This window comes from Canis lupus, chromosome 10 (genome assembly GCF_003254725.2).
Source record: "Canis lupus dingo isolate Sandy chromosome 10, ASM325472v2, whole genome shotgun sequence".
Taxonomy (NCBI): domain Eukaryota; kingdom Metazoa; phylum Chordata; class Mammalia; order Carnivora; family Canidae; genus Canis; species Canis lupus.
The window spans coordinates 7,495,565-7,509,924 of record NC_064252.1 but is presented as its reverse complement, the minus strand read 5'-3'; the positions used below and the strand labels follow the sequence as shown (position 1 = coordinate 7,509,924).

At 47.7% G+C, this 14,360-nt stretch overlaps 1 pseudogene; it reads left to right on the top strand.

Annotated features, from left to right (window-relative positions):
* The first annotated feature begins 463 nt into the window (after positions 1–463).
* On the top strand, positions 464–1,091 carry LOC118350151 (60S ribosomal protein L17-like; annotated as a pseudogene).
* The last annotated feature ends 13,269 nt before the right edge of the window (positions 1,092–14,360 follow it).

Here is a 14,360-nt window from a genome sequence, read left to right as displayed (position 1 = left end):
GACAACAACCCTAGCATTTGGGACACTGTATATTGAAAGTCAAGATCATCTAAGTCAATGATCAAAATCTGCAACAACATTGGTTGTGCACAGACTGTGTACATCGAAGGTACTGTTCATTCATTCAACACATATTTTTGAGAACCCAACCTGTGCCAGGCTGGGGTAGACGGGTGTTAGGGACGCAGCCCTGAACTCACCAGATGCCGCCACTTCTCTGAGGAAACGGACATTCTAGGGGCACCTGGCTGGCTCAGTGGGTAGAGCATGGGACTCTTGATCTTGGGGTTGTTAGTTGGAGCCCCAGATTGGGTGTAGGGAATACTTAAAAATAAAATCTTAAAAAAAAAGGGGGAGAAAAAAAGGGGGGGTAGAGAGAGAGAGAAACTGACATTCTAGGTGGGGGAGATAAGAAATAAAGTTAGAGGACGGCAAGCGACATGAGAAAGGTAACACAGGCTCTCTTCCCCCGAGCGGCCTGAGGTGACCTCCGGAGATGGTTTGCTACTCGCTGGACCCAGAAAACCCTACAAAATCATGCAAGTTGAGAGGTTCAAATCTCCGTGTTCACTTTAAGAACACACGTGAAACTGCCCAGGCCATCAAGGGTGTGCATATCCGAAAAGCCACCAAGTATCTGAAAGATGTCACTTTGCAGAGGCAGCGTGTGCCATTCCGTCGCTACAGTGGTGGAGTTGGTAGGTGTGCGCAGGCCAAACAGTGGGGCTGGACACAGGGTCGGTGGCCCATGAAGAGTGCTCATTTTTACTGCATATGCTTAAAAATGCGGAGAGTAATGCTGAACTTAAGGGTTTAGATGAGGATTCTCTGGCCACTGAGCACATCCAGGTGAACAAACCCCCAAGATGCGACGCAGAACCTACAGGGCTCATGGCCGGGTTAAGCCACACATGAGCTCTCCCTGCCACATCGAGATGATCCTTACTGAAAAAGAGCAGATTGTTCCTAAACCAGAAGAGGAGGTTGCACAGAAGAAAAAGATATCCAAGAAGAAACTGAAGAAACAAAAACTTACCATTCTGCATAGAATAAATGGAAAAAAAAAAAAAAGATAACACAGGGTTAATATGTTAGAAGATAATGGTGGGATAGGGGCTACTTTGGTTTGGATGGCCAGGGAGGGCCTCATTGAGAAGGTGACATTTGAACTGAAACCTGAATCCGGGAGTCAGTTGAGAGAAGCCCTGGGAGAATATTCCAGGCAGAGTGAACAACAAAGGAGCTCAGCCCTGGGGTTGGTAGAGTTAAGGGGCAGAATAGGAGTCAGCAGAGCTGTTGCACGGTGATTGAGTAGGGCCTCGGTAGGAGCCAAGGTCAGCAAGGTAAGCAGGGGCTAGGTCATAAAGGGTCTTGTAGGCATGGTAAAGAATGTAGATTTTATTTTATTTTATTTTATTTTATTTTATTTTATTTTATTTTATTTTTAAATATTTTATTTATTTATTCATGAGAGACACAGAGAGAGAGAGAGAAGTAAAGACACAGGCAGAGGGAGAAGCAGGCCCCATGCAGGGAGCCCAACGTGGGACTCGATCCCGAGTCTCCAGGATCACGCCCTGGGCCGAAGGCAAGCGCCAAACCGCTGAGCCACCCAGGGACCCCCAGATTTTATTTTATTTTTGTTTATTTATTTTTATTTTATTTTTAAAAAATATTTTACTTAGTTGTTGAACTAAGGAGAGAGATCCGTCATTCCTTTAGAAGGGAAGGATGGGGGCGGAGGTGGGGAGGGGCAGTATGGGGAAAGGATGAAAAAGGATGAGTTTGCCTCTGAGGTGCTTTCCGTCCCCTCACGTGGCGATACCAGGAAGGCAAGGGGCGCCTGGCTGGCTCAGTCGTAGAGCGTGGGACTCTTGATCTGGGGGTGGTGAGTTTAAGCCACATGTTGGGCATAAAGATTTTTTTTTTTTAAAAAAGGGAAGTTGAACTATCATAGAATTGTCTAGAATGGTCCTCCTCCCCAAGATGTCTAAGGAGGTTCTATAAGCAAGATAAATGCTACCAAGATGCAGAGCACTCCCTGGAGCAGGAATGGGGGAGGCTCCGAGGGGCATCTGGTGTTAGAGGTGCTCCCAAGGTTATGCGAGTGCGTTCCGCAGGGTCACACGTGCATATGATTCTGGCTGCGGTGTCAGCGGGCTGTTGAGTGGTCCTGCCTGGACTTCACTGCCTCCGAGGAGCAGTTTTGCTCGTCACTATGCAGGGTGCCAGGACCCCCCTCTAATCCCAGGGCCAGGAAGGCGAAATGTGCTACCTTGGGAAAGTTATTTAAAATCTCTGATCTAGGGGATCTCTGGGTGGCACAGCGGTTTGGCGCCTGCCTTTGGCCCGGGGCGCGATCTTGGAGACCCGGGATCGAATCCCACATCGGGCTCCCTGCATGGAGCCTGCTTCTCCCTCTGCCTGTGTCTCTGCCTCTCTCTCTCTCTCTCTCTGTGTGACTATCATAAATAAATAAAAATTTAAAAAAAATCTCTGATCTAGGGGATCCCTGAGTGGCTCAGCAGTTTAGGGCCTGCCTTCGGTCCAGGGCATGATCCTGGAGAACCTGGGATCGAATCCCACATCAGACTCCCTGCATGGAGCCTGCTTCTCCCTCTGCCTGTGTCTCTGCCTCTCTCTCTCTCTCTCACTCTGTGTCTTTCATGAATAAATAAATAAAATATTAAAAAAAATAAAATCTCTGATCTAAAAAAAATAAAGATAAAAAAAATAAAATCTCTGATCTGTTGTTTTTTTTTTTAAAGATTTTATTTGGGCAACCCCGGGTGGCTCAGCGGTTTAGTGCCACCTTCAGCCCAGGGTGTGATCCTGGAGACCCGGGATCAAGTCCTGAGTCGGGCTCCCTGCATAAAGCCTGCTTCTCCCTCTGCCTGTGTCTCTGCTTCTCTCTCTCTCTCTCTCTCATGAATAAATAAATAAAGATTTTATTTATTTATTCATGAGAGACAGAGAGACAGAGACAGAGACACACACACAGGGAGCCCGACGTAGGATTCGATCCCGGGTCTCCAGGATCACACCCTTGGCCAAAGGCCACGCTAAACCGCTGAGCCACCGGAGTGCCCAAAAAGTAAAATCTTAAAAAAAAAATTCTGCGTCTGTCTCTCTTCATCTTTAAAATGAAGACATTAAATGAAATCATCTCTGAGGTTAGATCCTTATGTGACTCACGAGGCATATACACGGTAGCGATGTAAGCAGCCTCCGGGGCCCTGGCAGGAGGTTGTGATGGCCAGGAAAACGCGCCCTTCACATCTCCTGCTGTGGGAGCCCGCGTGACCAGGTTAGGGTTAGGGTGAGGATTAGGGTCAGGGTTAGGTTTAAGGGCTAGGGTCAGGGTCAGGGTCATGGTCATGGTCAGGGTTAGGGCTGGGGTCAGGGTTGGGGTCAGGGTCAGGGTCAGGGTTAGCGTCAGGGTCAGGGTCAGGCCACGCTGCTGACATCCCCTGTCCACCCAACTCTGGAAGGGAAGCCGCTCTTCCTACAGGCTGCTCCCAGCCCACCAGAGAGCAAGGAGGGGATCATTACAGGCCATTCTTGCCGGACCTTGGCTCCTGTAATGAACAACTTTGTTGTTTGTTTCTATCCTTTTAATTTTTTTTTTAAACTACTGTATTGAGACATGATTCGCATATAAAAAAGCTGTGCACAGGGGCGCCTGGGTGGCTCAGCTGGTTAAGTGTCTGCCTTCCGCTCAAGGATGGAGCCCTAAGTTGGGCTCCCTGCTACTTTACAATGGAGACTTCTTTAAGATTAAAAAAAAAAAAAAGTTTATTCATGTGAGAGAGAGAGAGAAAGCACGAGTGAGGGGTGGGGTGGCAGAAGGAGACGGAGAGGAAGAAACAGATTCCCCTCTGATCAGCGTGCCCGACTCGGGGCTCGATCCCAGGACCCTTGGGATCATGACCTGAGCTGAAGGCAGACACTTAACCAACTGAGCCACCCAGGGACCCCTCAGCAGAGATTCTGATTAAGATTCTTTCCCTCTGCCCCTCCCCACCTCAAATAAATATTTAAATCTTTAAAAAAAAAGGAAAGAAAACTTAGAACATGCCATTTTCTATCCAAAACCATGTGATCGTTCTCCATGTCACTCAAAATAAAAGCCAAGATCTGTTTAGTGGGCCACAGATCCCCCCGCCATCCCCCATTCCTCTCCCCTTATTTTCCTCCTTCCCACTCGCTCTGCTCCGGCCACACTGGCCTCCAACAGGCCAGGCACACCAGGCCTGGGCCTGCGCACCCGCCGGTCCATCTTCCAGAACACTCCTGCCCGGCTACCTGCAGGGCTCAGGCCTCACCTTCAGGTCTTTCCCAGATGTCACCTGTTCAGTGACATCTAGCTAGACCACACTAAAGCATTTGAGAACCACCACCCAGATTCCCTTATTCTTTTTCTACTTCTTTTCCTTTTCCAAAGCACGTATCAGCAGCTACTACGCTGTGTAACTTAATGATATATTTTATTTATCGTTTACGGCCTGTGTTCTCCCACCAGAAAGTAAGCTCCACAAAGGCGGGGATTTTTGTCTATTCTGATCACAGGTTTGGCATTCAATGAATATTTCTAGAATGAGGCACCTGAAGACAGTAAAGCAGGGTGCCGTGATAGAGAGGGACCGAGCCGGCTACCTTAGATAAGATCGCTCCCCGGGTCATGACTCCTTGAGGACAGGGCTGTGTCGAAATCACCCTGGCCCTCCATAGACGCAGATGGAATACGTATTTGTCGAATCCCATCGGCTGAACTGAGCCAGAAGCCGGGCCAGGCATCTCCTAAGGGTGGTCCCACAGGAATTGCCAGCTCACTGACTCCTCTTAAAGCTCACTTGGTCACCATCTCTCCTGGAACCTGCTTGTTTCTTGTTGCATGTTTGCTGGAGTTCTGCACTTATGAAGAGTTTCCAGCATATTCCTCTGGTGGAAATTCTGACAACACTGACTCTAAATTCTGTTTCCATCCATCTATTTTTTTTAAGATGTTATTTTTAAGTAACTTCTACACCCAACATAGGGCTCAAACTTACATCCCCGAGATCAAGAGTCTCATGCTCCATTGACCCAGCGAGCCAGGCGCCCCTGTTTTCCTTATATTTTAAGAGGAACAGTGACTCTGAGAAGAGGGAGGTGGTCAAGTGTGTGAACAGAGATGAAGAAGAGGTTGAGTTTTGTTCCTTGGATCAGGGATTGGGCCACTGGGCTGAAATTGCAGGGAGACATATATTCTACGCAGTATCAAGGAATCTGTAGCCCTAACCACGCTGGGCACTGCTTCCTGAATTAGTAAGCTCCCCTTCAGGGGAAAGGTTTACGTGGAGACCGGATGGTCATCTGTTTCAGGTTGTAAGCCTGACTGGGAAGGAGGTCAGGTGACTGACGCCCAAGGTCCTGTCTCTGAGATGTGGTGCCTCTGTGGCCTTGACTGACCATCAGGTGTCAGTCTGTCTGTCTCTTTCTCTCTTTCTCTCTCTCTCTCTCTCAAGTAAGCTCTACACCCAATGTGGGGCTGAGGTCTCAGGGCTAATGACCCTGAGACCAAGCGTTGCATGCTCTACTGACCGGGTCAGCCAGGCACCTCAAGCATCAAACGTTTCTTGACCCCAAATAGCAGATTACCCCGAAGCACGTACTTTATTATAATTCTTAGCAAAAATTGCAAATGTCTTAGCAGCACTTTATCAGCAGCACAATTTTCACAAATACTGTCGAGGGCCAGGGCCACACAGCCACTCTGGCCCACCCCACTGTGCAGTAGCCCTGCACCCCAGAAGCCCTTAGACATATGGTAGTTTGCTTTCTATTTACTGCTCAGCTTTACTCCACAAAATGACTTCACCTCTTCTCTTCAGTTAGTGACTGAACCTAGTATAACCAGGGCAGCCTGGGTGGCTCAGCGGCTTAGCGCTGCCTTCAGCTCAGGGCCTGATCCTGGAGACCTGGGATCGAGTCCCACATCGGGCTCCCTGCATGGAGCCTGCTTCTCCCTCTGCCTGTGTCTCTGCCTCTCTCTGTGTATCTCATGAATAAATAAATAAAATTTTTAAAAATTTATTTATTTATTCATAGAGAAAAGTACAATCCAGGGCCTGCCAGAGAGCTATTCAATTAGGGTTCGCTACCACTCCCACGTGCTGATTGAATCTCCACAAAAATCTCAAGAATGAGATAGTTCCATGTTGCATAAACGTGATGGATGAGGTTAAATGACTTAACCAGGGCCGGCCAGCCAGTGGGGAGGTATGCCTTGGATCCTGCTGGGTCACAGTGGGCAGGTGGTCTGGGCACCTCCTGTGAAGCGCTGGGGAATACGTAGAGCCGCCATCTTTGAGGGGTTATGGAGAATCCTAACATTTTCCTCCTGTCTGCCCTCCACCCCTTGGGATGTGAATAAGGGTGAAACCAAGATCAAATAAGCCATCTCAGGCAAGCTTGGAGGAAAGGAGTCATAGAAGCAGGAGCCTGAGAAATGTGTGGGACCAGGCACGGCGGGGGGTGGTTGCCATACTGCTTTAGCAGCGGGCAGGCAGGGCTGGAAAGTTTGCAGGCTCAATGGAATAAGCTTCAGCATTTTTGCTCTATTTTTTTTTAATTTTATTTATTTATTCATGAGACACACAGAGAGAGAGAGAGAGGCAGAGACACAGGCAGAGGGAGAAGCAGGCTCCATGCAGGGAGCCCGATGAGGGACTCGATCCTGGGACTCCAGGATCAGGCCCTGGGCCTAAGGCAGGTGCTAAACTGCTGAGCCACCCGGGGATCCCCTTCTTTTTAAGCAAGGCTAGATCTCCTTGACTTGCCAGTGGGAGAAGAGAAAAAAGAGGGAGGGAAGGAGAGAAAGCTTTAGTAGAGGGTTGAGCCTGTAGATAAAATCTGTTTTATTTTTCTCATTTGTAAAACCATTTAGCCTCTGCAAGCTTTGGCCTTCCCATCTGTGAAATAAAAATAATAGTATCTTGCTGACAGAATTATGGTAAGTGTGGAATGAAATAATGCGTGGTAAGCACATGGAAGTTTAATCAATGTCAACAATAAAAACAATATGTTTATACCTTAGTTCTCTTTTTTTAAGATTTTATTTATATATTCATGAGAGAACACAGAGAGAGGCAGAGACACAGGCAGAGGGAGAAGCAGGCTCCATGTAGGGAGCCCCATGTGGGACTTGATCCCGGGACCCTGGGGTCATGACCTGAGCCAAAGCGGGACGCTCAAGCACTGAGCCCCCCCAGACGCCCCCCTACACCTTAGCTCTGTCCATAAATGCACATTAAATGCTAGCAGTGATCCTATATTTAGTGTTTTCCATTGGAATCTGGCAACCGTGCAAACACACAGCACTCAATGCTAGAGCACCCTCTGCTGGCATAGCTGCCCTCCCTCTCCCTCTCCGTGGCCCGCAGAGCAGGCGGGGGCCCCCACCGACCACCAGTGTGCACCCCGCAAGAGGAGTGGGGCCGAAGCCACACTACCCGGGTTCCCAGCACCGAACGTTACCATTAACGATAGTGATGAAGAGGAGTTCCACACATTTGAGTTTGAGCCCCGAGAAATTAGCTGCTGGTCAGCCATCTGTGACCCATGAAGGTGGCAATTTCATAGGGTCAAAGCTATTAATTGCTGCTCTATGGGGAGAAATTAAAAATCTGGGTATGTCAAGTGCTAAACCAAGGAAACAAACACACGACAACTTAAGAATGACTTTGTGGGGGGATCCCTGGATGGCTTGGTGGTTTAGCGCCTGCCTTCAGCCCAGGGCCTGATCCTGGAGACCTGGGATCGAGTCCCCGGCATGGAGCCTGCTTCTCCCTCTGCCTGTGTCTCTGCCTCTCTCTCTCTCTCTCTCTCTGTCTGTCTCTCATGAATAAATACATAAAAATCTTTTAAAAAATTTAAAAAGTTTTAGGGCCACCTGGGTGGCTTAGTGGTTGAGCATTTGCCTTTGGCTCAGGTCATGGTCCCAGGGTCTTGGGATCAAGTCCCACATTGGGCTCCCCGCAGGGAGCCTGCTTCCCCCTCTGCTTGTGTCTCTGCCTCTCCCTGTGTGTCTCTCATGAATAAATAAATAAAATCTTTTAAAATTTTCTAAAAAATAAAAAATTTTTATATTTCATTTATTTATTTGAGAGAGAACATGAGTGTGGGGTTGAGGGGAGGCAGGGGGAGTTGAAGAAGCCTACTCCCCATACTGAGCAGGGAGCCTGAGGTGGGGCTTGATCACAGGGCTCCATCCCAGGACCCTGAGATCTTGACCTGAGCCGAAATCAAGAGTCAGGTGCTTAACTGATTGAGCCACCCACGCGCTGCCAAAAAAAAAATTTTTTTTTAATGGAATACATTATGCAGGAGACTATAGGTGAATTTATAGTGGGATAAGCCTGGTTAGGAAGGGCTGATGAGGGCAGCCCTGGTGGCGCAGCGGTTTAGCGCCGCCTGCAGCCTGGGGCGTGATCCTGGAGACCCTGGATCAAGTCCCACGTCGGGCTCTCTGCATGGAGCCTTCTTCTCCCTCTGCCTGTGTCTCTGCCTCTCATTCTCTCTCTGTGTCTCTATGAATAAATAAATAACATCTTTAAAAAAATATTAAAAAAAAAAAAGGAAGGGCTGATGAGGGTGCAAACCGATAGAAACTTTCCGATACAAACTTTCTGTTAAAGAATCTGGCAATTTGTATGAAGATCCATGAAAGCACTTGACCAGATAATTCTCCTTTGGGAATCTGTATTAAGGAAATAAATGGAAACATGCAAAAAGATTTTCATACAAATATGTTATTGCAGCTTTTTTTGGTAGTAGTAAGAAGCAACTATTACTATTCTTCTTCAGTAAAATAAAGTCATTAAATCAATTACAAAACATGAATAAGATGAAATATTGGATCTTCAAGAAAATGATCACATTGTAATGAAGAGTGAAGATATATCTATATCTAATGCTCCTAATTTTATAAGAAATATATATAGACAATAGACACTTAAAAAGAGGAAAGATACTGAAATACACAGGGATTACTTCTGGGTTTGTGGGCTCTACATCCAACATGGGGATTGAACTCACAACCCAGAGATCAAAAGTCACACATTCTACTGACTGAGCCACCCAGGCGCCCTGTTTTCTTTGTTTCTTTCTTTTTTTATGTTAATACTTTCTTAAAATTTTTTACATTCTCCCAAATCATCATGTATTACTTTCATAATCACAAAACCATATGGAGTATTTTTTTTAAAGATTTTCTTTCTTTCTTTTTTTTTCTTTTCTTTTTTTTTTTTTTTAAGATTTTATTTATTTATTCATGAGATAGAGAGAGAGAGAGCGAGAGAGGCAGAGACACAGGCCGAGGGAGAAGCAGGCTCCATGCAGGGAGCCTGACATGGGACTCGATTCTGGGTCCCCAGGATCACGCCCTGGGCAGAAGGCAGACGCTTAACCACTGAGCCACCCCAGCATCCCAACTATATGGAATATAAAAGCAATTTGCAAAGTCTTCATGGTATTTTTTTTTAATTTTTATTTATTTATGATAGTCACAGAGAGAGAGAGAGGCGCAGAGACACAGGCAGAGGGAGAAGCAGGCTCCATGCACCGGGAGCCCGACGTGGGATTTGATCCCGGGTCTCCAGGATCGCGCCCTGGGCCAAAGGCAGGGGCCAAACCGCTGCGCCACCCAGGGATCCCGTCTTCATGGTATTGAATGCAAAAACTGAACACAAGGCTTCATCAAAATCTGAGGTTGACAAGTAACTACATAGGTTTTAAAATATGGTTTAGAGTTGAAAAGTGCTTTTCAACAATCTTTCAAGGTCCTCACCGTATCAGAAGGCCACAGGAAAATAAGAGCAAATTATTTTCTTGCCTCTGGCCAAATTCTATGGCTTCTAGGAGATTCGGCTCGAATCATTCTTTTCCAGGGTCTTCCCTGAACTGAAACCATCCTGAAGTCTCTCCAACTATCAGTGGCCAACACGAACCGCGTTGGGGATTATGGTTAGACCGAGAGATCTTGTCGCACAATCGGCTGACACACACCTCCTCAGGCTGGAGACATTGCCAACACTCAGAATCCTGTGGATGACTTTGGAACGACTGCATTGATCATTTTGTACGTGTAAAGCCAGTAGGGGAAAAATCTAAGTATCACATCCCAATTCACCAGAGGAGCTTGATTAGGTGGACCATTGAGAGCATGCGCCACGTCTTGGGGTATGCCTCATGGAAAAACAAATATTCAAGCTCTAAGACGATTCTCATCACCCTGGACAAGCACGGATCATTATCCCCGAGATGTACATACAGGAAATGATCTGCTAGTGTGGCATTCCCTATTTCCCTATTCCTACTGTGATACAGAGGGATTTTATACGCAGCCTGTTGGGAAGGCTGTTGTCACCATGTTCTGTGTGGCTCCATCCTGCAAAACCAAATCTGGGACTCCCCCAAATGTCAACTGCTACAGCTTAATGTTCTACAATCTCAAAATGACTGAACTAAAATAAGTATCAAATTATCATTTTCTAAAGCTTTTAGAGACAGCTCGGTGTTATTTAAAAAAAAAAAAAAATCCATACAAGAAAAAGACTCTATACAAGGAAGGAATGTGAAGTGTTTAAGCCCTGGAAGTGCAGGTATCTTCTCAGCAACTTCCTAAAGCATTTGTTGAAAGCTTGCACTTGAACTCAGAAATTTTTTTCCGAGGCCAACAAGCTTCTGTTCCTCCTCCCCAGAGCTCCTCATCACACGGCTATTAGCCTCTTTGCTCCCTCTTTGTTTCTTTCTTATTTTTAATGTTAATACTTTCTTAAAATAGTATTAACATAATACTATTTTACATACATACATAATACATACATACATAATACATAATAATAGGATGACTTGACTCCCAAGTCATCCTATTAAATTGCAAAGTGATCCCTAACCCAAGCTCTTCCTCCTAAGATGAAGGCACACTGTGGGGTTAGTTTTACAGGAACCCCAGTCGGCTCCAGTGGTAAAGTTCACGTGGGTCACTGCCCATAATGAAGCCGTCGGTGTGCCAGTCGTGGCCCCTCCAGATTCCCCACTCGTGCCCTGTGCTCCTGCCACGTATAATTAAGCCGAACGGGAATTCAGCAGATGGGAGCCGCACACGCTGAACCAAGTCCTCCCAACAGCTCTTAACTGTTCCGATCACGAGTCCGTTAGGGGGAAACCAGGAGCCAGATCTTGGTTCTGGTCTTTTGTACTCAGCGCCGGTCGGGGGGGCGGGGGGGCTCATGGGGAGTCAGCCTCAGTGGCCCCAAATTGAACAACAGCGCTGCTCATGTAGGAAAGCTGGAGGGGTGCCACCTAATTCTTGTAATCCTGTTCAGGGCCAGCAGCGAGCTAACAGAAACTGGGGGGGGGGAGGGCAGCAAACATCCTCAGCAAGCGTCCTCAACCTTATGGTGAGACAGACAGACAGACTAACAAATATACCCCGTCTTTCAAAGAAAACCCTCCATGTGTCAGGAGAGAAGATGCTAGAAATAGTTGAGGTTGCAGGGGAGCCGGCGTCGCGGCCTGTCGCCCCCCCACCCTTGGAGAATCTCAGCGAGGCAGGGAGGACAGTGTGGAGGATCTGCTGGGAAGCAGATCATGACCTCCTCGCTAGAGGTCCTTGCTTTGGGTTTTTTTTTTATATATATTTTTAATTTATTTATTCATGAGAGACATACAGGCAGAGGCAGAGACACAGGCAGAGGGAGAAGCAGGCTCCATGCAGGAAGCCCGACGTGGGACTCGATCCCATGACCCCAGGGTCATGACCTGAGCCAAAGGCAGATGCTCAACCCCTGAGCCCCCCACCCCCGGGAGCCCCAGGTCCTTGCTTTGATGGAACAACTGGAGGTTGCCCCGGCAGGGCCTCCCTTCTGAGCCTCTTGATCAGAGATCCCCCCCCCACACACACACACACACGCGTGCACACACACGCACGTCCGCATTGCCGGCCCATGCTCATGGCAGTGAGCGCGCCTGGCAGCAGGAGCACATTCAGAGAACGTGGACGAGCAGCTGTGCACCCGGAGCCTCAGATCTTATCCCCAGTCTGTTAGAAGAACTCTCAGAACATTCTACCCTGTTACTTCTAAAATCCCAGGCCACGCAGTCAAGCTCCTGCTGGCCGGGCCCGAGGAAAGGAGGAGGAGGAGAGCGTGGCCGCGGGCTGGGGCCGTGCGGCCGCCGGCGACCCAGGGTGGGGAGGCCCGAGCTGGGCCCGGCCCGGCCCGCCCAGAGCGACACCCGCAGAGCCTACCTGGGGGTCCTTGCGGCTCGACGGTCTCACTTCGCGGGCCGCCCCGCAGCTCGGCAGCTCCCCACTCTGCGCACAGTCCAGGTGCACCAGGTCTCGGCAGCGAGAGTGACAGACGTATCTGCCCCCTGGAAGAGAGGGCCACGGTGCCTGGTCGGCTCACGGCGCCCGGAGCAAACCGGCCCCCAGCCAAAGGCGGCTGGGACCCCGGGTACCGGACCTGTCTGTGTGAGGCCCACCGGTTCTTTTCTTTCTTTCTCTTTTTTAAAAAATATTTTATTTATTTATTCATGAGATACCCAGAGACAGAGAGAGGCAGAGACCCAGGCAGAGGGAGAAGCAGGCTCCATGCAGGGAGCCCGGTGCGGGACTCGAACCTGGGACTCCAGGATCAGGCTGTGGGCTGAAGGCGACACTAAACCGCTGAGCCACCCGGGGATCCCCCAAGGCCCACTGGTTCACAGCAGTGTGTGGGGCCACTTAAACCCGGCTGTCTTGGCCTTCACTGAAATCTAAACATGATATGTTGGTGAATGTATTCCACAGAGACAGATTAGGCTACTAGAAATATTTATATATATATAATATGTATGTTGTATATATAATGTTTGAATTGAGAAACATTGTATATATATATATACATTCAATATATGTATATATACATATTATATATAATATATATAATATATGTATAAAAGTATATATAATATGTATATTATATATATATAATGTTTCAATTGAGGTAAAAAGTCACATAATGTACAATTCACCACCGTGAAGAGTAAAATTCAGTCTTTTTCAGTATATTCATCATGTTGTGTAACCACGATCAAATTCCAGAACATTCCATCGCCCTGGGAACAAAATCCCTTACCTGTTAGCAGTCCCTCCCCATTTCCTTCTTCCTCTAGCCCCTGCCAACCACAGATCTATTTTCTGTGGATTTGCCTTCTCTGGACATCCCCCCCTCCTCCCGCCGGACATTTCCTATAAACGGAATCCTACAATCTGCGGCCTCTTGTGTCTGGCTTCTTTCACCCCGCAGGTGGTGGCACATATCAGAATTCCATTCTTTCTTTATTGTTGACTAATATTCCCTTGCCTGGAAGGGCCACCTTGTGTTTATCCACTTGTGGGTTGATAGACATTGGGTTGGTTCCAGTCCTAGGAATAGAATTGCTGGGTCATGTGGTAATTGTTTAATTTTTTGAGGAACTTCCAAGCCATTTTCCAGGATAAACACCTTTAACAGAGCTTTTCCAGCCACATTTACAGCACATACAGGAGAAATTCTGCAACTCTGTTTACCGGCAAACAGAATCCTCACAGTACTGGTCTAGGAATGGAGTCCGTTACGTTATGAAGGACTGAAGGCGCCTGAGCATGAGATAACTTTACCCATTAAAGTAGTTTTATCTTGGGGTGCCCGGGTGGCTCAGTGGTTGAGCGTCGCCTTCCACCCAGGGCATGATCCTGGGGTCCCGGGATCGAGTCCCGTGTTGGCCTCCTGCATGGAGCCTGCTTCTCCCTCTGCCTGTGTCTCTGCCTCTCTCTGTGTCTCTCATGAATAAATAAATAAAATCTTTTAAAAAAATGATCAAAGTAGTTTTATCCAGGTAAGAAGGACCCTGCAGGAAAATTTAGAGTGGGGATCTATTCACAGTTTTTATTCTAGCCAAGGAAAAAGCAGTCTATATCCTCCTTGTCATTAAAATGTCTTCTGTGCTGATGCCTTGATTAAACCTACAGGACAGTGTCAGAGACCTGGCTTCCAAAACAGCATCCAAGTGTGACCTAGGGGGACACCTGGGGGGCTTAGCGGTTGAGCATCTGCCTTTGGCTCAAGGCATGATCCTGGGGTCCCGGGATCGAGTCCCACATCGGGCTCCCTGAATGGAGCCTGCTTCTCCCTCTGCCTGTGTCTCTGCCTCTCTCTGTGTGTCTCATGAATAAATAAAATCTTAATAACAACAACAAAAACAAAGGTGACCTGGAAGCCAGAGGCTTGAGAGTCAAACTCAACTAATTTGCAGAGACTTACTTCTCATGCTTGTGCACATTCTTTTTTTTT